The 21,649-nt window shown below is 38.3% G+C and overlaps 1 long non-coding RNA gene across 20 annotated transcripts in view; it reads left to right on the top strand.

Annotated features, from left to right (window-relative positions):
* LOC122162355 overlaps nt 1-21,649 on the top strand; it is a 310,769-nt gene that overhangs the window by 137,179 nt on the left and 151,941 nt on the right. For 17 of the 20 annotated variants that reach the window (XR_006169506.1, XR_006169501.1, XR_006169505.1 and 14 more), the window contains exons 4-5: nt 6,994-7,062; nt 8,773-8,793. The exons of 1 other annotated variant lie outside the window; for it this stretch is intronic. This is a non-coding gene — a long non-coding RNA (uncharacterized LOC122162355). Of the gene's footprint in view, nt 1-2,643; nt 2,705-6,993; nt 7,063-8,772; nt 8,794-21,649 lie in introns of all 20 variants that reach the window. 2 more of the 20 variants (XR_006169503.1, XR_006169508.1) reach the window with 2 other exon arrangements.

The raw sequence follows: 21,649 nt of genomic DNA, 5'->3' as shown, positions 1-21,649 counted from the left end.
GTTAATTGTTTTTGTTTGTCTTGTTTTTTTTTTTGTTTTGTTTTGTTTTGTTTTTTGAATTTTGTTTTTTCTTCTGTTAGCTGCATTGAAAGGGACATTCCCTCTTGGGAATGCACAAAGCTACAGGTTTTCATAGGACCACTATATCAAGATGAGTTAATTTCTGCCTGGATTCATGTGGACATTCATTCCTAGTGTTCCCTAGCTCATTTGTAGCCAAATTATATACATTCTTCCTCTCTGCTTTCAGGTCAAATATTTTCCTTCCTGATGGCTGTTCTCCAGTTTTTCTTTCCTGGGCAGACACAAGACCTTCCCGCTCAGCACCCTTTAGCAGGGAACCAGCCTCAAGCTCTGCTGACAGAATCCCCTCCCTGTCCCCTACTGCCACCTACTCCAGGAGGTGCCCAGAATTTAACCTCTGAGCATAGCCTACATTTCCATGGGTTCTCACCCTGCAGGGGAGCTTGGGAACCTGTGAGCACCAGCTAATGATGTTTAGACAGTCTGGGAATATGTCAAGTGCAAAGAATGTTTAGTACAGTGCAAAGCTCTGCATGCACAGTATGGACATACAGTCCTTAAAAAAAGAGGGTAGGGCTTCCCAACAGAGCTTTGTAAATTTACCCACAACATTCAAATAAAAGTTAAAGGAATTTACAACGAAGACAGCTTAATTGTCCTTATTTTTTGAGTCTAATCCTACTAATGAAACAGACACAAAATAGAAAATACTTTAAACTGTGAGCTCTTTTTATCTGTGATGCTAATAGGGACACATTGTACACTTCAGTTTTTTTCCAGTCGTTTGCTCCTAGATAAGCAGTCTGCTATTACTCTCTGGTGGCCCTGTCTTCAGGGACTATTTCTGTCCGGCACTTGGGAGAGTGCATTATGAGATGTCAGCATGTGTGAGCAGAGATAGTATGGCTTGTCATGTACAGATAGGCCATATTCTGCTATAAAATGATGGCTTTGTCTTTTATCACTGTCACAGTCTTACTTAACAAGCTGTGACTCTGTGGTTCGTCACAAAGAAAGCTGTCATCCCAAGATACGTGCCTTGAATGTCCTTTCATCTTCTGCGCAGGTAGGATCTGCCGTGTGACATCAAGCAGAACAGTAACTCCAGATGGACCCCGCCAGTGCAGCAGTATATTAACAAAGGGCTCTGCTGGCACAGAGCCAGGCTTTGCACCTTAGATTAGATTACAGGGATGAGGAAAACATATGTAAGCTTTTAAACAAAGCAAGACCAAGTAACATGTCATAAATATAATTAGAAAAGGAAATGTTAGTAATCCATTGTGTTTAAGTGATAATTTATTTATCGTAGTGTTATTCTGAGCAATGGATAAATCAATTAGAGTTGCTTTGGAAAGCAAATAAATAGTGTTGGTCCAACAGAGTGATGACAGACAAAGTGTTTTGAGAAACCCAAAAGTTCTGTAGCTGTATTTCTCCACAAAGCTATGTTTAGGTTAAAATCTCCATGACTGCCGGCCTTCAATAGTGATTCTCCTAGATCTTAGTGCTTACATTCCTAAGGTCACTGAACAAAGAAACATTGTCCACTGCTAGGATCAGAGGCAAACACATCAAGGGAGAAGCCCTCAGCATTTCCAGAGGGCATATACATTAAATAGGTATACAGGGTGTTCAGTGAGTGCTTTGCACCAGAGCCTGCAGGTCAAAATTTTTCTGGCAGAGGAATAAAGACCTATTCTGCTCACTTCAGCATTTTGTATGGCCATGGGACATATTATACAGCCAGAGTTGTGATTCTGCAGATCAGATTAAGCTACTTTGTGGACATTAAAGTATGAATATTTCATGTGAGCTTTTACAGAGCAGAATTTATACTAAGGTGCTGAAGTACTTCTCCGCATTTCTCTTTCCTTGGGTTTTTGTATTTTTAAACTTGCCTTCCCTTGCATAAAGTCAGTCTTCCATTGGGCTGTTTTTTAATTGTGTAAATGGGAAAATCAGAAATATTAATCCTCACCAGGTGTGGGCTTCCAACCCCAGTGCAGTAAGGAAAGGGGAAGGAGAAAGAGGCATTTGTCAGTTCGCAGACATCTTCTGAGGGTGTAATATTACAAGGAATAGTAGTTTGGGGAGTAGTATGTCCATTGATGGAAAAGTGCAGTATTCACATATAACAGCACTGCCTGGAATTGAGGAATGCCAAGGAAACCTGTGTGGACGTGTTACAGTAAATGTGTCTGCTTGGCTGTTGCTTAAAAATAGAAAAGAGGGTGTTGAGTACATAGAAACTGATGTTGATGAATTTCTGACCTCTTTATTTTGAAAAAGTGTCATCTCCTTCTGCCTGATTCTGAGCTTTCTCACCCCCACCAGTGCTCGACATTTGAAACAAAATATAACTCCTTGGAACTACAGTTACAGTCTTTCATCAGATAATATTTCTCAATTCAGGCTTCAGGCATGCTTCCCACTAGCTACCGCTTTTAGATACACTGAACATTGGTACCACTAAGCACAAATATGGACTGTACAGGTCATTTTGGCTCCTTATCTGTCATGGAAGGAGGGAAATGAGACAACTGTTTATTTTCTTCAGTCTAAAGTCTGTGCTCAGGTGAATGTGGGTGGGCAGTGAATCCAATTTTTCTATCTCAGATGTGCTCCCAGAGGGATACCTGGCTCTGAGGGTCCCATTCAATTTGCTCTTGTGCTTAAGGTAAGCCCCATTGTACATTCTGGATCACTTTGCCTCTCCCTGTTCAAAAATGCTTGTATTATATATATGCATTAAGAGACAGTTAAACTCCAAGACCAAGACCATATCTGCCTGTAGGAAAAGCACATCATCTAATATTAGGTAGCATAAATGATGAAATAACAGGTGTTTTTTTTCTTCACTTGCTACATGGTGAGATTCATTTGCAGCTTCATCCCCTTGGACCTTTGTACTTATTAAAGGCCCTACCTCTTGGGTTTACTTCTTATCCAAAAAAGATATTGTTTTCATCCTACATGCAGTCTGTCTCCCATAGAGATTATATGATAAAATTACATGGTTGTGAAAATCCATTGCAGTGACAAGAGGATGAGAACTCCTGCATCTTCCTGAAGAAAGTCTCAAGTAAGCCAATAAAAGAGCGTGATTTTGTCTTTTATGATAGGAATACCGTGGAATTTACAGTTTATGGTGTAGTTGACTTCTGTAGCTGGCATTTTCTGATATGAAAGTCTACTGTCCCATAAAGGGAAGCCACTAGTGAATTTTGCAAGTTAGGTATTGTATGGGGCTGCTGAATCACAGCCTGAACCTCTGATTGATCACCTGAGACGAGCAATGCGTCAGCCATGGGAGCACAGGTGAATGCAATTCAACTGTGCTGCAGGAAGGGGGTGGAGCCTGACTCCACCTCTCCCAGACCCACTTAAAAGTGACTGCCAGTGGGGATGGATCTCTTCTGGAGATCCACTCCACTGGAGTTTATTATACAAGCCCAGGATTGGGTGAGTGTCCTTCTTTCTTACTCTAGTATAATAATTATATCAGCTAAACTCCTGGATATACTATATCATCTGTATATTCATTGATTGTACAGGTATTGACTTTCCCTTTACGATGCGGAGTAAAAAAGGCTAATCCACAGGTAGTGGGTCATAGTAAGTGAAGGCCCATTTGAGACAGTCCATGGAGAAGAGAGGTAAATCTTAACTCTTTCCCAGACATTTAGTTGATTTACTGACCCATCTTAGCCCAAGGTATTCTCCTAGAAGGAAACATTCAGAGGTTATTTCAAACACCAGCGAAAGCAGCTGGTGGTACTGCAGCCTGTTTCTGTAATAACTCAGGTGAGAGCCTAATGACTGGGTCAGGTCACTTATTATGCATGCTGATTGTTTTCCGCATTCCATCTCAAAGGAGAATGTGTGCACAAATTTGTAGTAGGCAAAGTGTTGCTGCTGTTGCAATTCGTGAGTTTTGGAGTTCAGAACTAAATTCTCTGTATGTGCGCATTCACATTATTCAATCTATGTGATTCAATATTACACATCTTGAAGAACTCACTGAATATGTTTGTCTTGAAAAATGGTATACCATGTTATTTATCATTTTTCTACCCTTTTCATATACTGCAGTAATTTAGTGTACACAAAGGCTTGAGGCTGTGGTAATCAAGGCAGAAAAAAAATGTTGATTTAGATATGCCATTAATAATCATACTGCTGTGAAGCAGAAGTCTTCACAGCGTAATGCTTTTTGAAAGTGATGATGCTACAACCTCATTTACCATATCCCCCTTTGTTTTTCAAAATGAGTAAAAAATTGTTTTATTCCACCTCTATGAAACCAAATGATAGACAACTTTTTCTTAGAATAAGCAAAAAAAAAAAAAAGGCTATTTGCCTATTCTTCTTTAGACGAATTATGTAATAGTTCAAATCAGAGCATAAAGCAATATAAAAACAGCTGGTGGGAAACTTTACTTAACATTAGGCACTTTCAAGCCTGAGCTGTGTAATGCTCATGCCTTAATGCATCATATGCCTTTACTAATTTAAGCTTGATTGTGCAAAAAGGGCTGTGTGGGGACACAAGTGGACAGCTTCTGTTAAGGAGTCATGGTGCAGTTAAAGGTCTGCCTGTGTTCACTGCGTAATGCAGGCAGTTATTTTCACTTCCCTTTTTGTGTTGTTTAAAAAGTAATGCTAAAAACGTAGCAGTGGAAAACTGGTTTATGTTCACAAAATGGCTGTGCAAATAGAAGCATTGGGAAAGATATTATTCTCTTGGGTAGCTTTCTGAATTTTGATACTAGTGTCAGATTCTTGAGAAATTTTTTGACTTTCGGAGTTTAAAGAGAAAAGCAGTGGGAGATTTTGGGTTTCAGTTTGATTCTTTATTGTGCCCTTTTTGAGCTCATTTCTTCCTTGGATATTGCTGCCCTTGAAATACATTTATAATTTTAAGGTTCCTGAATAGGAAGTTAAGAAAATTTATCGTACAACTGACTTCAAATATTTCTAAAAGGTTGAGAAAAAACCTTGCTGTTGGTTTTCAATTATTTTCATTTCAAGTAGTATTGAATAGAATGTCAGCAGAAAAAAAATGTGGACATCAGTGTGTAAACAATGACTTAGAAAGCAGAAACAGTATTTTATTCAGACACTAGTGCCTTGAATATAATCAGATGCAAGCAATATAGTTAAAAATACAGGTTGATTATGCTTTTGAAAAATAGTATATATTTAATTGGGATGAGAAAGCTAATTTCCAGAAAATAAAAAGTAATCTGGATTACTTTTCTAAAAGACAGCTATTGACGTATTTCAAAAGGCATCAGTAGATGGATTCAAGTGATGTCTGTAACCAAGAAATTCCATCTGTGTTTAACCTTTACATTATCATCCAAGCTTTCCTTTCATCTGGCCATAGAGCCAGCTGAGATCCTGCCCTCATCTGCAGAAGTAAATAAAGACCTATCATATGCAAATATTGCATATAAAAGTTGAAGGCCAAATAATGATGGTCTCAAGGTATGGATCCATGTATTGAGTGAATATTAATATTAAGTCTCTTTTATAATTTATCTGTATACTGCCATTTTATTTGCCTATTGTATAAATAACTATTACAAATATTTCTTTTTAAACAAGACATTTTGGAGTCAGTACAAACATAATAAATCTCTGTTATGTGGTAGAAGTAGGGAAAAAAATCTGGCTTCCCAAAATAACTTTTTTTTATAGCGGAGTACTGAAATTTCATTTCAGGTAAAGGTAAGGAAAAAAAATTCTGGTTTCTAAAAATAATTTTCTGTTACAGCACAGCACTGAGAATCTATCTTGTTGTCCTGATGGCCCATTCCTCTTTTCTGTTTAGGATGCTGATGTTAGCTTAAAGCCAAATTAGGCAGCTGCCTCCAGACGCTACTCCCAGAAAGTTATTCCTCAGCATCTGAGAGGGCTTAGCAAAATGTATGACTTTAAACAATACATGGGAGAGATTAACCTGCTTTGTATGTAAGAAAAAAAGTAATTCTGCAGCATGAATTTGGTGTGCATTGTTCTCCATTCCTATTAATCTACTGAGAAGCATTGGTTTATTTACTGGATCTCTACTTTCTGTTATTGTAAGGAGTGCACTCTGCTAAAGCAAACTATTTTCTTCAGAGTCCACACCTGCATCTCTGTAACAAGTCTACATAAATAACTTTTAGTGTTTTCTATGCCTGAAAATGAAATTCCTCTTTCTAAAGACCACATGCACTGCATTTGAGCTGCAGTTCTTCATATGATTTTGGACCAGCTTATTTGCTCTGGGCAATTGGTCCAGGCTGTGCTCAATGCCCTGTTGCTTCTCAGGTGTCAGACCTCACAGGGAGATGTAAAGCTGGTCTATAGGGCCAACCTGGGTTAAATTGGAGGTGAAGGACATGAGACTTATTAGCTGCAGCCCCCATGGCAAAATATTTCAGTGTGCATCTCAAGCAGAAAGTTTTAGGGGGAATACAGTCTCCAAAGAAAGCGTGGGCCAGGGTTTCTATTTTGTCATCCTTGTAATCGATAGGTGGGTCAGTCATCCTTGCACCCTCTAGTTTAGATCTCCTTCTAAGAGCCTTTAAGGTAGTAATTCAGGGAGGAAACCAGTCCTCCTTATCTGCAAAGAACTGGAGCCAGATGGGGCTATTTGTGAGGCAGTAGAACACAGGTGCTGGTCAGCTGCTGATTACTCAATAAATGCAGCACCTGAATTTATTTTGATTTAAGCCTTGATTATGGAGGTCCTTAAAGAGAAGGTAATGACAGGCTCCTAACAACATTTGTGATCAATTCATATGCCTATAAAATCTGCATTGAAGTAAGCATGGTTCTTAAACTTGTGCGACTAAAAAAGTATTTTGAAGTAAAAAGTATTTTAAATAAAAAGTTTTTTGCTTCTTTTTTTTTTTTTTTTTTGAGGTTTTCAGCTGCTGAAACCTTAAAAGCTTATTTTTTGGGAATGTTTTACAGGTGAATTCTGTGGCTGGATGATATTTTTTTCCCCTGCTGTGTTCTTACTGCCTTGTACAGCAGCATGAGGTAGGAGATGAAGTTTAAATCTATTCTTGAGAGAACTGTTTCTTATATCATTGTGACTCTGTAGCTTGAGCAAAAGGGATCTGTATATGCTACTTTAATCATTAAATTTGTAGCAAATAATTCCTCCAGTTCACATACATTTCTTTCATGTTTCCTGAGGCTTTAATAAGTGTGGTGTGTATAAGGAATTCTTTCAAGGCTAAGTGTAAACTTGATGGTGCTTCTCCAGCCTGTTCCTTAAGGAGAGTTCTCTGAGTTCACCTAACAAAAAGAAAATTGATTGCCAAAGTCAAAGAAGATAAAGGAAGAATAAAAAAAATTCACAGATGGATGATGCCATAAATAGATAACACTGTAAATAATGAAGAACATTACTGCCAGCTCTTCGGAGACTGAGATCAGCTAACAATCAGTGAAGACAATGACAGTTCAATTCAGACAAATATAGAACAAAAAGGGCTTCTTACAGAGACGAGCTCCTGGCAGAACTTTAATAAACCAATATGTAGGGTCTGATACAGAGCTGGTGAGGTGGGTGAGGTACAGCTCTTCCTGGCTGATCAGTTTCCTCATTCAGTATACTGACTGTCTAAAAAAAAAAAACCCAATTCAGACTCAAAATTATCTGCTGCAAGCCAATGAGTATTTTTAAAGAAAGAATTAAGAAAAAAAATGTGGGGAGAAAAATTGGTTGTAGTTACTAGACCTAGGACTTTTATTTCTACTTGGATCTTCTCATGGAGAAGGCTCTGCAGTGTGAGTTATTAACAGGTATCTAAATCTGGCCATATCTCAATCCTAGGTCCTAAACCTTTGGCAGTTGGTAAAAGAAAGAGCTGAATTCTGTTGTAGTGAGTTTGATATGGATTTTGGCAAGGGGAGATACTCTGATAGTTCAGGCTGTTACAGACTCACGGCAGAGGAAAGAAACCTGGGGCATCTTGCACCTGACAAGTCCAATGCCATGCCCTCCTGTAAAAAGTCACAATGTGATGGCAGTGATGAGAGTTGGTCTGTTTCAATTTTGCGTCTTAATGGCTTTGTGATTTAAAAAAAGAAAAGAAGAAAAAAACACCACCTAAAACCTTAATGTGGCACTCTTTTATTCCAGTGCGTAGAAATAAAGGCTGCCTTTTTCACAGAATAACACTTCTCACTCACTTTACAGAAGTGAGAAAGATCATACAGGAACACAGGTACAGAAAAGGCTGATATCTGAAAGAATAGTGAAAGAGCAAGAGTAATGCATTTAGTGGGGAAGAAATTAAGTGAACCCTGTTTAGTGCAATTTTCCAGTGCTGCTATGGGTGAACTCAGCAGGAGTGCAGCTCCCTGTGTTTCAGCTTTCAAACCTACAGGGCAGGAAATACCTTCCCTTTCCTCCCCCCATCAACACACCAGAAAGCCCCTCCATTTTTTGCTGGGCTGTGTTTCAGGAAACTGAGTCTGACTCCATGACAAAGATGAGCTGCTGTCAATATACCAAGATAACTTTTAAAGTCTTTGTCATGGAGTCAGACTGTTCATTACTTTCATCTGAATAGCACTGTTGGGTCAAGTTCCTCAAGTGCTGCTGAGTGTCTTAACTGCCTCTGAAATTATTTCCTACAGAAGAATGAAATGCCTTCTGTCACAGCCTTGATAAACTGAGTCCCAAGTATAGGAAATAGTAATTGTGAATTACCAATGACTCAAACTTTCTTCTTACAGGACATCAATGAATTGGATTACGTGAGTAGTTCTTGTCTCTTGTTATTTAATCTGGATTAAATAACTGGATGTTATAGGGAATCCTCTTGGCATTTGCTTGATTATACCTGGATGCTGAGCCACATCAAGTGGTGTGTGGAAGTGAGTGCCTGTAAACTGAAACCCATGTTTGTACAAGTAAAATAATTTAGGTACAAAGGGCTAGAGAATCTAGAACTCAACAGACAAGAGCCAGTCAGGTCATAGAAAATCTCTTGAGCCTGGAGGGCTAAAGATTTGGATTCAGTGATATGTCCTTGCAGTTTCCCTGGTGATTTTCCCTAAAGCTTTAGCTTCATGTGTCCCCCCTATGCCAGAAATAATACATCAGGATGTAAGAGGCCTTGTCTCCTGACAGTCCTCAGGAAAAGCTCTCTCAGAGAGCAGGGGGACAGAGCAAGCAAACACTAATGGATGACTTGGAAGAAACAAAAAAGTGATAGCAGTCCCTAGCTATCTAGATCAGCAGCTAGGACTGGTAACTAAAAATCCCTAACAGAACTAAATGTGAGCAATCTGTTATCAACAAAGAGTAAAATGAAATCCCGCTTCAGCTGACTGCAACTTCTGCCAGTCTTGTCTACTAGCAATAAATAGAGAACAGACTGACAGGAGACATCATAAATGTATATTGGGAGTTCCTGAAAATAGTTACGATGTTTATTGATTTAATCCTCTAAGATAGTACTTCAAATAATGTTTGGGTTTCATAATGTATGTCTCATGGATTTCTACAAAGAGTTCTGAAACGAAGTCACTCAATCTAGAAGATTTATATGTGTATGTCTCCCTTTGAGGTAGGATTGATGCATGTAGTTTGAATAGTTATATTTTACTACTTGTACACTAAAACTTCTGTTCACTTTTATTTATAACATGCCAACTGCCTTTAAAGAAATGATGGAGATTGAGTCAAAATTTAAGATTATCATTTTAGCGTGATTTCTAATTGGTGGCTTTTGTTGACTTTTTTTAGCAAAAACATCAGTTATTGCAGTGATATAATGGTAATAATTCTAAACCAGGGAGAATACAGGGTACTACATGTTGTACAAAAAATTCCTTTCAAATGGGAGAAGAATCTCCAAGTGATGACTGTGTCTATGTTACTTGGGGGACAGTGTGGTCTGTCCTCACCAGAACGTAATTCTTTAACTTTATAACCTTGTAAACATCGAATTGTTCTGTGTTCTTTGGTGTTTTATCAGTGTCTGAGAGTACCACAAATACATCTGAACTACAGACTTACAGCAATGTAATACAATTCTGTAGATTTTTTAATTTTCCCCATGAATGCTTAGTTTATGTAGTCCTTGTGCATGCTCCTGTGCCGTAGCCCTGAGCAAGAATATGGCTGCCTCTCCCAAACCTCACTTAAAAGTGGGAACAGGGACTGGCTATGAAGGGGGGGCACATAGGAGGAAGATAAATGTACCAAGACAGTGGCTGTCTGTCCTGTTTTCATTAGTTTGACAGCTGTGTACTCTGACTAGGTAGAGTAATGCTAGTGCGGATTAAAAACTGTTGAGGCAAAAATAGTGGGACTTTTACTACTTCTAGATTCCAGCTGAATCTGCTGCTTGTTGTCGTCTTTGTGACCCCCAGAAACCTTTGGTAATCTTTATTGTAATTTTTCTGAGAACAGCCATCCTTTCCAACAGAATTCTGGCTATATTCCAAGTTATACACAATCAAGTACTTGCTGCTATACTGGAGCTAGTTAATGTTTAGATGACAAAGTAGTTTGACTTCCTGAGTTGATATGAGCCATGTTCATACAGTGATTAACCAGGATGGTAAACTTGTTACCTCTTAATGCTGCAATGACTGAAAAGATGGCTTACAATATTAAGATATTGGATCTTAATTACCAGTAACTAATTGAAGTTTTTGTGATTATAAAATGATTGAATACGTGAACACAAGACACCTTTTTAGCCTTACCAAGAGGTTGCATCTGGGATAAGAATAGAGATATGCTGGAAAAACCAGATGGTTTTCACATGAAAAAGAACCTGCTTCTCATCAATATTGTGATTGTACTACTAATAAGAGAAGAATGAACAAGGCATAAATCAAGGAGGAATTTCCAGACCTAGGTTAGGATTAACAGATTCATTAAAATAACTTCAGAGACAGAGTTAAAAGTCACATTTATTAATGCTGACAGTATGTATGTAGTCAATGATACAAAAGCCTGTACAAGATACAGACACTTAAAACATGGTGCAGATGGATTTTATGTACCTAAAAAGTTGAGAAAACTCATAACTCTTACATGCTGTTTTGCTGTAGAAGTTCTCTGAATTCATTCTCATTCCCATCACTCTCCACCTGGTTTCTGCCTTAATTCCATAGCTACAAAAGCTAAGAGTGATGCCAAATAAAGCTAGTGTATGCCTCTGTGTGGCAAGTGCTAAGACTCCAAATACACCATACAGTGGTTGCCTGCAGGGATTGAGAGTATTGATTTAAAAACAAACAAAAATAAGCCCAACCCACAACCAATTCAGCTCTCATTTTCTGTCTCAAATAAATAAAACCTAGGTGAGTAGGTGTCAGTGCCTAATTCTAGGTGTTGCTTATTGATTAGAAGGGCCGATGTAAATCTAGTTTGTCGTCTTGAGTCTTGTTCCTACTAAAAGTTTTAGCCAGGCAGAAAATAGAGTATTTGGCACCTCCTGAAGTCTGAATGATAAGTGCAAATATCTATGTCTGGAATTGGCCTTTCTGATTGAGTTGTGCTTCTGCATTGCCTGGATTTATTGTCTATGTATAGGTAGTGCAACTCTACACAGTACACTAATGCAGGACGTTTTATCTTGAAAATGAACAGAAACTCAACTCCTTTTGTTAACTTTAGATTTTAGGTTCATCTCTAGAAGGCAAGAAGTTAGTACTTCATGAGAACATTTCTTGCTATTTTTCTTTTTTCCTATTTTTTTTCATTAATTTTGTTAGTTAAATTTCTTGACTTAAAGTAATGAAGACCCAGGTATTTTCCCAGGGGTTTTTTTGTTGTTGTTGTTTTTTTTTTTTTTTTTTTTTTTTTTTTGTAATGTGCTGAAATAGAGGTGGATTGTCCTAAATCTTGAAGAATCAGACAGTCTAAGTCATGTAACTTCTGGATGAAATTAATCTCTTTTTTTTATGCTGAATCTTAAATTTCTACATTTGGCTTTGGTGTTGTAGAAGATGTCTTCCCTGAGCAGCTTCTGCTGAAAGCTATGCAGCAGTTAGTAACAGAACTCGTCAACACCTTTTCTTGTGGAATTTCAAGTCTTCAGTCAAAAAACTAAGAATGCTAAAGCATTTCAAAGACAAATGTGCTAACATGGAGGAGGGCAGGGTTGTGGTTTTATTATTATTATTGTTAAAAAAAAATTAGAGGAACAAAAGAGCTTACCTCATTTCTTTGGAGCCTGTCAAATTGTTGTGATAGCTCTGCAAAAATAGCTAGGATGGAAAATTCCAGTCTGAACTCCTCCCCGAAAGTTCTGAAAGTTATAAGCAACTAAAAAATTGAAAACAGAACCTTAAAATAGGAACTGTTAAGCAGTCTTACTAATAGCTGGTATTACTTGCCCCACCTATGTAAAATATAAGCCTTAAAATATAGCCTAAATGCACTAAATACCACTAATGTAATCTTGGTAATAGCTACCAGAAAGATGTGGCTGATGTTTTCTTTATTGATCTGCCAAAATTATAAAGTGGCAGTACTTTATGTAAGCTTTATTTAAAAGCATAACTGCAGAGTGATGACAGAACAGTTTATATACCAGTGTGGTAAATATAGCTAGAGCTCTGTTCAATACAGCAAGGAAGGAAAAAGCCACTAAAAATACTATTTGCTCATTACAAGTAAGGAAAAGGTTAAGCATTTGGAGGTGGATTTATTTCCATTTCTGAACTGTGTCACTAAAAGAAGAAAGGTAGATACTAGGGCCCAAGAGTGTAAGTGGTGGACTTTACTGAGTGATCCACGGTAACTTTTTAGATGCATTCAGCTTAACATACAGAGCAGCAAGAGTGGGCCAAGGAATAAAATGCCTTTCAGTTTCTGAGGGCACGCATGTGAATGTCATCAAACTTCAGTTTTGATGTCTCCTAATGATTTATCTGAGCTTTGGTTAACACTCAGTCAGACTGTTGCATTAAGGACCTAAGACTTCAGAAGGTGTATATAGTCCAATCGCTAGCTCAGCCAATGCTACTGGACTAGTGAATTTCTTTGCAATAGAATTAGTAACCTTGCCAATGTATGTTTCCATACTGCGCCTTTAGTATTATCTTTTCATGATAAATTCCTATTCCTCACTCTTGTTTAGCATAGAAGTCCTCTATCTGCTTTTATGACAAAAATAAAAAAATAAGTCCACCTCTCTGTTGAAGTTCATTGCTTTGTGCCATTTATGTGTTTGGTCAGTATATGAGAATGTTCATGGCAGAGCTGCTATTTCATTGTAGATCCACTGTCTATATCTTGCCATTCTTGTTTGCTTTAAATAATGTGTATTCTCCAAGCTATTCAGGAAGGTATTCTGAGTACATTAGAGCCGTAAGACCTAAACCTGTAAATTATGGGTGCTTACATGTTTATTCTTTTACAGTGAAGAATGTGCCTCAGATCTTGAAGTTGAAAGAAAGCTGTATCAATTATTGCCATGAAAATTTTAGGTATGGAGAACAGCAAATCTCTATTTGCATTGGCAGTATTCATAGACCCCTGTGGTTGGACTAACAGCTGCAGAGCTAAGCACATCTCATTCCAAGTTACCAATGAGATGTTTTCTGGGTAGTGCCTGGGAATGCTAAACTTCTAGCCTATACATAACAGACCTATACAGAGCACTAATACAGTGAATCAAAGTACTATTACCTTTCTTTCCCTTTTTACTTATCTAGTGGCCCTAATTGGCTCCAGAAAGCCTGGCTTAGTTCTAGCACAATGTTAATGAAGAATTTGCATTCCAAAATAAAACTGATATACTTAATATACTTCAAGGATTTTATTTTTTACTGTAACATCAGCTCCTGTTAATGTTCTAATTGGTGTCTTTGTGGGTCATCAGGTCAAAATGACATGCTCAGATTTGGCAGGAGGATGTGGCAGTGGTGGGGGAAGGGCTGTTCAGGCATTGAGACTGTTGCAAAAGAGGAGGAAACATCCATTACTGGATTAACACCCAGATAAAACCTCAAGATTGGGCATACATGGTTTGTTTCTTCTCTAAAAGAGAAATTGCATGTTTGATGGCATCAGGATATGTTCTGTTCAGTATTTTAAGTTCCTTTTTTCACTATAAAAATAATACGCAGAGTTGTTGAGTTTAATATTGACCATAAAGAATTACTAAGAAGTTCCCGTAACTGGATGATAAGCTAGTGGGTAGAAATTAACTTTGATAAAATGTGAAACAACAGACTTGAAAACAACATTTATAAATGCGTATAAGTGTTAGACTCTAATTTAGTGTTAGAAAAGATTTTAGTGTTGTGGGTATTTCCCTGTAAGAATTAAATCATTGTATACAGCAGGGTTTTGGGGGAAAAAAGGACAAATTGAGTACTAATACTTCTTACAAAACACATTAAGAAAATAGAAAGCACTACTATGAAACAGAATAAACCCATGGTCCTCCCACATCTTGATAAGTACAAACAGTTCTGACCATCTTATCTGAACAAGCTCTAATAGAGCTGGATAAAAGAAAATGACAAGGTTAATAAAAGATATGAAATGAAAGAGTTGAGTTGAGCCTAAGGAGAGCATTTTGGCTTTGATAAGGGGTAATTGAGGAGGATATTACAATTGTGCATGAAAAAGTTAATATCATACAGAAAATTGAGAGATGTTGACTTTTTCTTAAGCAGCCTGTCAGGTAAGAATGTCCAGCAACAAGTTTACAAAAAAAAAAAAATAAAAAAAAATCATGCAACATAATTAAATATGGAATTGAAATATCCTTTGGCAGGTGGTTTTGGTAGCCAAAAATGTAAATGGGTTCAAAAAGAATTAGGATAAATTAATGAAGGATAAATCTGTCAGTGGCTATTAATACTCAGGCACAGTACTCACTTTCAGTGTATGGGAATAGTACTTGACCAAAATAAGGAAAGGGAAACAGAACTAGTTCCATGCTTATCGCTCCTTGGACATCAGCTACTGGCCACTACAAGCAATTAAATTGTTAGCTAGATGGGACCCTAATTTGATTACTGTCTCAAAGCCTGCAGTCTTCCATCAGGGATGCCAAATCTTGGGGGATTCCATCCTTTGAATGTGATTTTTAAGTCTTTCCGTTCATTTACCTTCGCTACCGTTTGATAAGGTGGTAAAACAACACGTAAGTCAGTCAGTAAACAATTACTGAACATGGTAACATAGGACAAGGGTGTGAATAAAACTGATTTTGAGATGTCTGCACTGCAGCAGCAGAGTATGGATCTTTAATCGGTGTATTTTTTTTATTCCAAGGCAGACACAATGTATCCTCTTCTTTCAGTGTTTTTCTTTCTACTGAGTACTGTATCCACATAGCAGAATAGAAGCCTCTTTTAGGCACAACTGTTGTATTTTCCTTTTGACTGGCATAACAGTCAAGAATCCTTATGAAATCATTTTACAGTAATACTCTTCTGGCACTATTTTTTTTTTATATCTGTCGTGAAGAGAAATAAATGCTTGCTTTCTCGTTTTCCCATACTGTAAAGATCTAGTATTTCCCCTAGGGACCACCCACTGTGTGACAGGTATTTGAAAGCTTTCCTAGCCACTGAGCAGGTGCCATAAAGACTTCAGCAACAGTAAATTTTGGGGAGATGGAGGAGGAAACATTTGCACTAATGAGTCCCTTGTGCTTTTCAGGAATAAAAATATTCTCAGGCTTTATATTTCTATAATCTGTGATGTCTGCAACATCTTTCTGCTGATGCAGAGTCAATGTTGTTCAAACTTAAGGACTATGACCCAGAAACCATTGGGCTGCTTGGTCACCTCAGCTCTGTGCTATAGTTGGAGTTCAGATATTTAATGTATGGTCTTCTCCCTCATTTTCTCTGTGCTTTTACTCAACTAGATGAAGTCATCCATGACTAATTAGAAACTTGTTTTCTACCTAGTAATTTATTTAAATAGTTTTGTAATTCATTGGTGTGAGTATTCTCAGGACAAAATGTTTAACAGGAATATTTATGGAAAAAGCTTTTAGGTTTATAGGAAGAATTGTTATGAAGTATTTAAATGCAGAAGCTGTATACTCTAGCAGACCTCAGTATTGTAGAGAGAGCTGGGATACAACTGTGCAGTCTGGCCCAGACAATGTTCTCCTGCTATGCTTGATTTAGGAGGAAGCACTACCCTGTGTCTACATTACTGCCATATTGTTGCTGACAGAATATATTATCTCAAGCATAGTCCACATCTGCCTTTCATCCAATTAGCAAGGACAGGGAATTTCAGATAACCTTCTGGCTGTACTTGGTCTATGAACAGCCTACACTTAGAAATTAAGCCTGAAAATCCTTGCCATGGGGAGTAATGTATAAACCTTTGGGTCCATGTAGAAATTTGAGATCCAGTTGTACTCTCCACCTGAGGTATAACATTATCAAGATTGGAGGGAAAGATCCTACGGACATGACCTTTACCTATGTACTTGGAAAGAACCTTTTAACTTCCCACTCAAGATAGAAGGAAGGGCTTTGGCAGCAACAGCTCTTATCTGTTGTCAAAGACCCTCAAAAAAGCATGGGGACTCCTAGTCCATACAGGAATCTATGGCTGAGCTCAGCAAAGCACTAATGCTTATCACCTATTCTCGTGACACCAAGGAGTAGGTTAAACTTGCTCAGGATGTTTCAGGTTAACTGTATCTTAAAAGCTCAATTGAAAAGCATAGATGCAAAAAATATGATATATCTGAATGCAGTCTCAATATCATGTGCAACAGCTCTTGGTACCCTACCTCCAGGATCTGCAGATGAACATGCTCTGTGTAGCATTTTGTAAGAGGTGCACTGAAGTTCCCACAGATTCAGGAATCCATGTTTGGACCTCTCTTTTACATCACTTTTCAAATGAAGTGCCCATAGTTTCAACTATGAAACCTGGAGATCTGAATTCCCAGGCAGGTAAAAGGTGAGTACCTTATCAACAAAGCTCTAAATGCATTGTTAACTTAGAAAGTAAGCCTTTAGCATACCTGTACTAAGCACATTAGCTCCATTAATTAGATGTCTAAACCATGACCTTTAAGGACCTTCCCGTCTGGGAAGAGCTGCCATCTATCAGTTAATTTCAAAAGAATACTCCTTATGTTTACATAGCTCTTTTAATTACAGGATCTTAATGTGCTTTTACAAGCTGTGCCTCTGTCCTAGGAAGTAAATTTGCTGCAGGTAAATGCAGAGAATAATATAATAGCTATTTTGAGTTAAACGTGTGGATGCAGATGGCAGTTTCTTCAGAGAATGTTACATCAAGCTATTCCAGCCGTTTTGGCTTTGAAGTGACCATAGGATGTGCTCAGCACAAGCCACTGCTGTTGCGTCAGCTAAACTTGTAATTCCAGAACTCAGACTCCCTTGACCTCTAGGAAACAAGAATGAGAAATCTGAACATGGCAAAAGTGATCTAAGTGTATCAATGAGGAGAGAGTGTAAGTGACATAAAGGGTTGTGCACACATGACCTTATAGCTAATTATTTAAGGCCTTCATTCTCAATTCACAGGTAGGAAAAGGATCTGTAGGTTTCTACAAGAGTTAGTGAAAGACTTCCTGGCTAGCTGTACTCAGTGCTGTATGCACATGGTGTACCTTTAAAGGATTTAGGCAAAACTGGGGAAAATGGACATGCATTAATTAGGTTTATAATCCATACTTTACATGATTTGGGATGTGTTTAGAATTGATTTGAAGCAGACAGGTACAGCCCAGTGAATAGGCTGTTGCTAGCTTTACCCAGGCTGGAAGAGGTACAATAACTTGTACCAGGTAGTCTGCTAGAATTGCTGAAATGCAACAAAGTGACCTCCTAGCTGAGCTGTGGCAGCCCTGATTTGACTAGTTGCATTTCTAGGTAGGCATCAATTTGTAAGACGTATTTCATTTAGATACATTTTGTTTATTTCTAGAAAGGTATGTGTCAGTGGTTTTTCTGAGCACTCAGACTGTACTTGTATCCTTGCTTTTATGTAAAGGCACTCAGAACTAAGGACTGCATGGGTCAGCTTGCCAAAGCACTCTACTTGACCATAAGTTTATACACTTCTGTCTTGTGTAATGAATTTTTGTAAAGCTGTTTCTTAGTAGGCTCAGTATGTGGCAAAAGTATGTGCGCTGAGTGCTGAAAAACTCTTCCCTATAGATCTTGTTTCTCCTATACCAATGTGTAAGCTGCTATTATCACTGTGATCTGAATAATATTAGAGAATGGTTTAAAGTGTTCAAGCCAACAGTTCTGACTTGCAGTTGCTAAAGCAAGAGAAATTTATTTACAGCTAAGAATACTGCTATACATAAAAATGTGGTCTGCATCCCCAAATAGATACCCATAACTTCTTCAGAATATTTAGCCTGTCGGCTCCTTGATGATCCAGTGTTTGTTACAGAAACAAAAGCTACAGTAGTTAATTGGGGATTACTGCTCCCACTTGTAGTTTATTTACTTGCTGATAAATCAAAAGAAAACGAACTGCATTTCTTGCAATGCATGAAAACCGTGAGGGAGAAATTTGCATTTTATTTTTAGGAGGTATGATCTGCATTCAAGTAAGTCTACTTCCAGCTTCTCACAGCCTCTTCTGGGGATGAACTGGGAAGACTGGATGCACAAAGCAGAGCACATTTGTCATGGATGGAAACAACTATGCTATACATTTCACATTTCTCTTGTAAGAGAGAAACAGGAGTATATTTTTTGATTGTAATATAGATATCATGGAGTGATTTAACAATGACTTAGTAAGATTTGAGATGGCTGGATGGACCTGATTATTTATTGCACAGATAGTAGGGTTAAACACACAGATATTGGAGACCCTTCTGTTGGGTCATGAGGTTCAGAGTGGACCCCCTTTCTTTCTTACCTCTTGGTTCTAGGAATTTAGGAGCCTAGGTGCAGTTGAGCCCAATCCTACCCCAGACTTGGTCGATGATTTATGTTGAAGGGATCATGTGTGCACAATCGATGATCTAATCTTAGCAAAGCTAACAAAGCTTAAAGCCATCAGTCACTTCCTGAGTATCTGTATCAGCAAAATGTCTTGATGTCAAAATGTAAGGGATCTCTGTGCAGACATAACCTTGAGAGGTATCCCTACTCAAGGGGAGATCCTGTTGTGCAGCCAGCTGCCACACAGAAGAGCTCCAGGGCCTCTTGGGCTGCTCATTATTTATGGGGTAAGATAACTGACTCATAGTCATACTTTGTTTTTAGGCATGTGCTCGATTGGCCCTCAGCTGTTGAACCGGCTGTCTGCTATCAGCTCTTTCAACCCCCCAGTTCGAAACAGATTTGTGGTCATTGATCTGCCTAAGAATTTTATCAGTGCTGTGAGGTTGGGAGCACACCGTCACAACATCTCTCCCCTGTGATGCTATTTTCTTGTCTGCAGCTTTTATTTGTACTGATTCGCTTGCTTTCCAAATATTGCCTCCAATGCAGTTCAACTTCTGAGGAGCAAAAGTAAAAGTCAGTCCTAGAGCTCTTGTCTGAGGCAGGTTTGTCTCTAACAACACCTGTCCAGGACATCTCGGCAGATGAGCAGCAGTGCACTGTGCACAATGAAGAGGGGTGTCCTGCCTGAGGCTGTCCTGAATTCTGCACTGTGCAAAAATGTGACCAGTAGGGTTTGAGCCTGAGAGCACAGAGTGAAGCAGTCTCAGGAGACCACTGAGATAATGATCTGCCAAGTCTAAACCTCCTTGTTTCCCATGCTTACCTTGAAGGGCTGAAATAACCTTGCTCAAAATATTGGCATAGTTTATGTTTTAGAAGACATGCTAATGGACTCAATTTGAAAGATCATGGCAGATAGATGTTGTATATCTTCATATGTTTTTTAATTGCTTATTGCAAATTGAATCAGAAGCATAAACAGTTCCTTGAAGTAGGAGAATGAGGTAGAGCAGAGGCAAAACCTTGGGGCTGCAGGAAAGGTCTGTCACAGAAAATACAAAAGGAAAAGTAACAAGAAATGAGAGCAGATATTTGGAGAGAAGCACTCAATCACACCATGGTGTTCAGTGTCAACCCAACACTGGACTAAAATTACTAAGTGTACAGGAGTGCAAACAGCCAGCTAGCAATTTGTTTTGGTAATTCTGCTGTAATAGAAAAAGCATCTGACTTCAGAGAACAGAGTAGGGAAGCCTTGAATTACTGTTTGCCTGCTCAGGAGAATGTGCAGACCATGAACTACTGCTTGGAGTGAAGTAAAGCTTGATTGAATGCACGGACCTGCCTGCTGCCTTTTGAGACGAAGCTCTGCTTTCTGTCTCTCCCTGCCTATCAAACTTACTTTATGTGAAGAAACAATCTTTCTCTCTTTAAAGTAGGAACAATTCAGGTCTAAAGTGTGAGATGTCAGACCTCTTGTTTTACAAACAGTGGATAACATTCACTGTGTAATATTTACTGATTATTATTAATCACTGTAGCTAACATCTGCAGATCGCATTCATTGTGTATTAAATTTATAGCATAGCAGTTCAATAAGGAGCAGATTATGAATTAAAAGTCAGTAATGGCATTATAAGCATTCTTTTTGAGGGTTGTTTTTCTAATTATCTGCAATCTGTCATCCAGACAGTCTATGATAACTCATCTTAGAACAAAAGCAGTGTATCTGCTGCTCAGCACAGGAGGCAAGCTGACCCTCCCTCTTCATTTTAATGTGTTATGACTTATGTACTCCTGCTTTTTTTTCCACTAAAGTGAGGGGAGGGAGAATCTCATGAGATCTGTAGACCTGGTTTTACCTTGGGTATGAAAATAGCTCTTTTAGAGATGCTGTGCCTGAAAATAGGCTGAAATAGAATGTCCCTAATGCTTAGTTCAGCTGTTTGCCAAGGAGAAGGGAAATGAGCACTGCATTGTCTCCAGTTTTTCTGCTGATTCTGTTTCTGTCTGACTCTTTTCTGCTTATATGCACCCACAAAATGGGTGCACTACTACCTGCAAGGAACTGAGCAATTTAATTATGGATTTGAGAAACACCAATGTTCAGTACTTCTGCTCAGTTTGTCATGTGAAGTGACCATCTCCGGGGATTAAAGAATAAAAAAAGCAAGGGCTAAAGATTTTTAATTTTTCTTTAAAAGGTGGTCCTCTTACCTCCAGGGACATAATTTGGAGATATCAGAGTACTCTGAAGAGTAAAGGGAAACAGGATAAAAATCATTTTTTCAAAATAGATTTGCAGATAAGCGGGAATGCCGGAGAGAGAATGAGAAGGGAGAGAGTGTCAAGAATAATTTGTCACTGCACATTGTGCCCTTGGACGTTAGACACAGGCCAATCACTAACCTCTTGGTTGGGAATGGAAGAATCCAACTATTTTCCCAAGCTTTTTCTTAGGGAACAGACTGAGTGATGGTTCAGAAGGTGGGATTCTTTTCTGGGAAGGGTGAGGGTCAGGGTTCTGGGAAGGTTTTATATTGTGACCACTGGATCAGCTGGAATTTTGCCTGTGATTTTAAATGATCTGTATATTTTCCCTAGATTTTTGGAGAGACATGTTTTAAAATCTGAAGAGATAAATAGAATAAATAATAAAACAAGTTCTTTAACTTGAGGAATTTTGAAAAGTTTCCTCACCTTTTCTTTCTTT

This window comes from Centrocercus urophasianus, unplaced genomic scaffold (genome assembly GCF_019232065.1).
Source record: "Centrocercus urophasianus isolate 14NV4802_14NV808 unplaced genomic scaffold, USGS_Curo_1.0 seq_20, whole genome shotgun sequence".
NCBI classification, from domain to species: Eukaryota; Metazoa; Chordata; class Aves; order Galliformes; family Phasianidae; genus Centrocercus; species Centrocercus urophasianus.
Note: the sequence above shows the minus strand (reverse complement) of the source record. Positions and strands in the feature narration are given on the sequence as shown.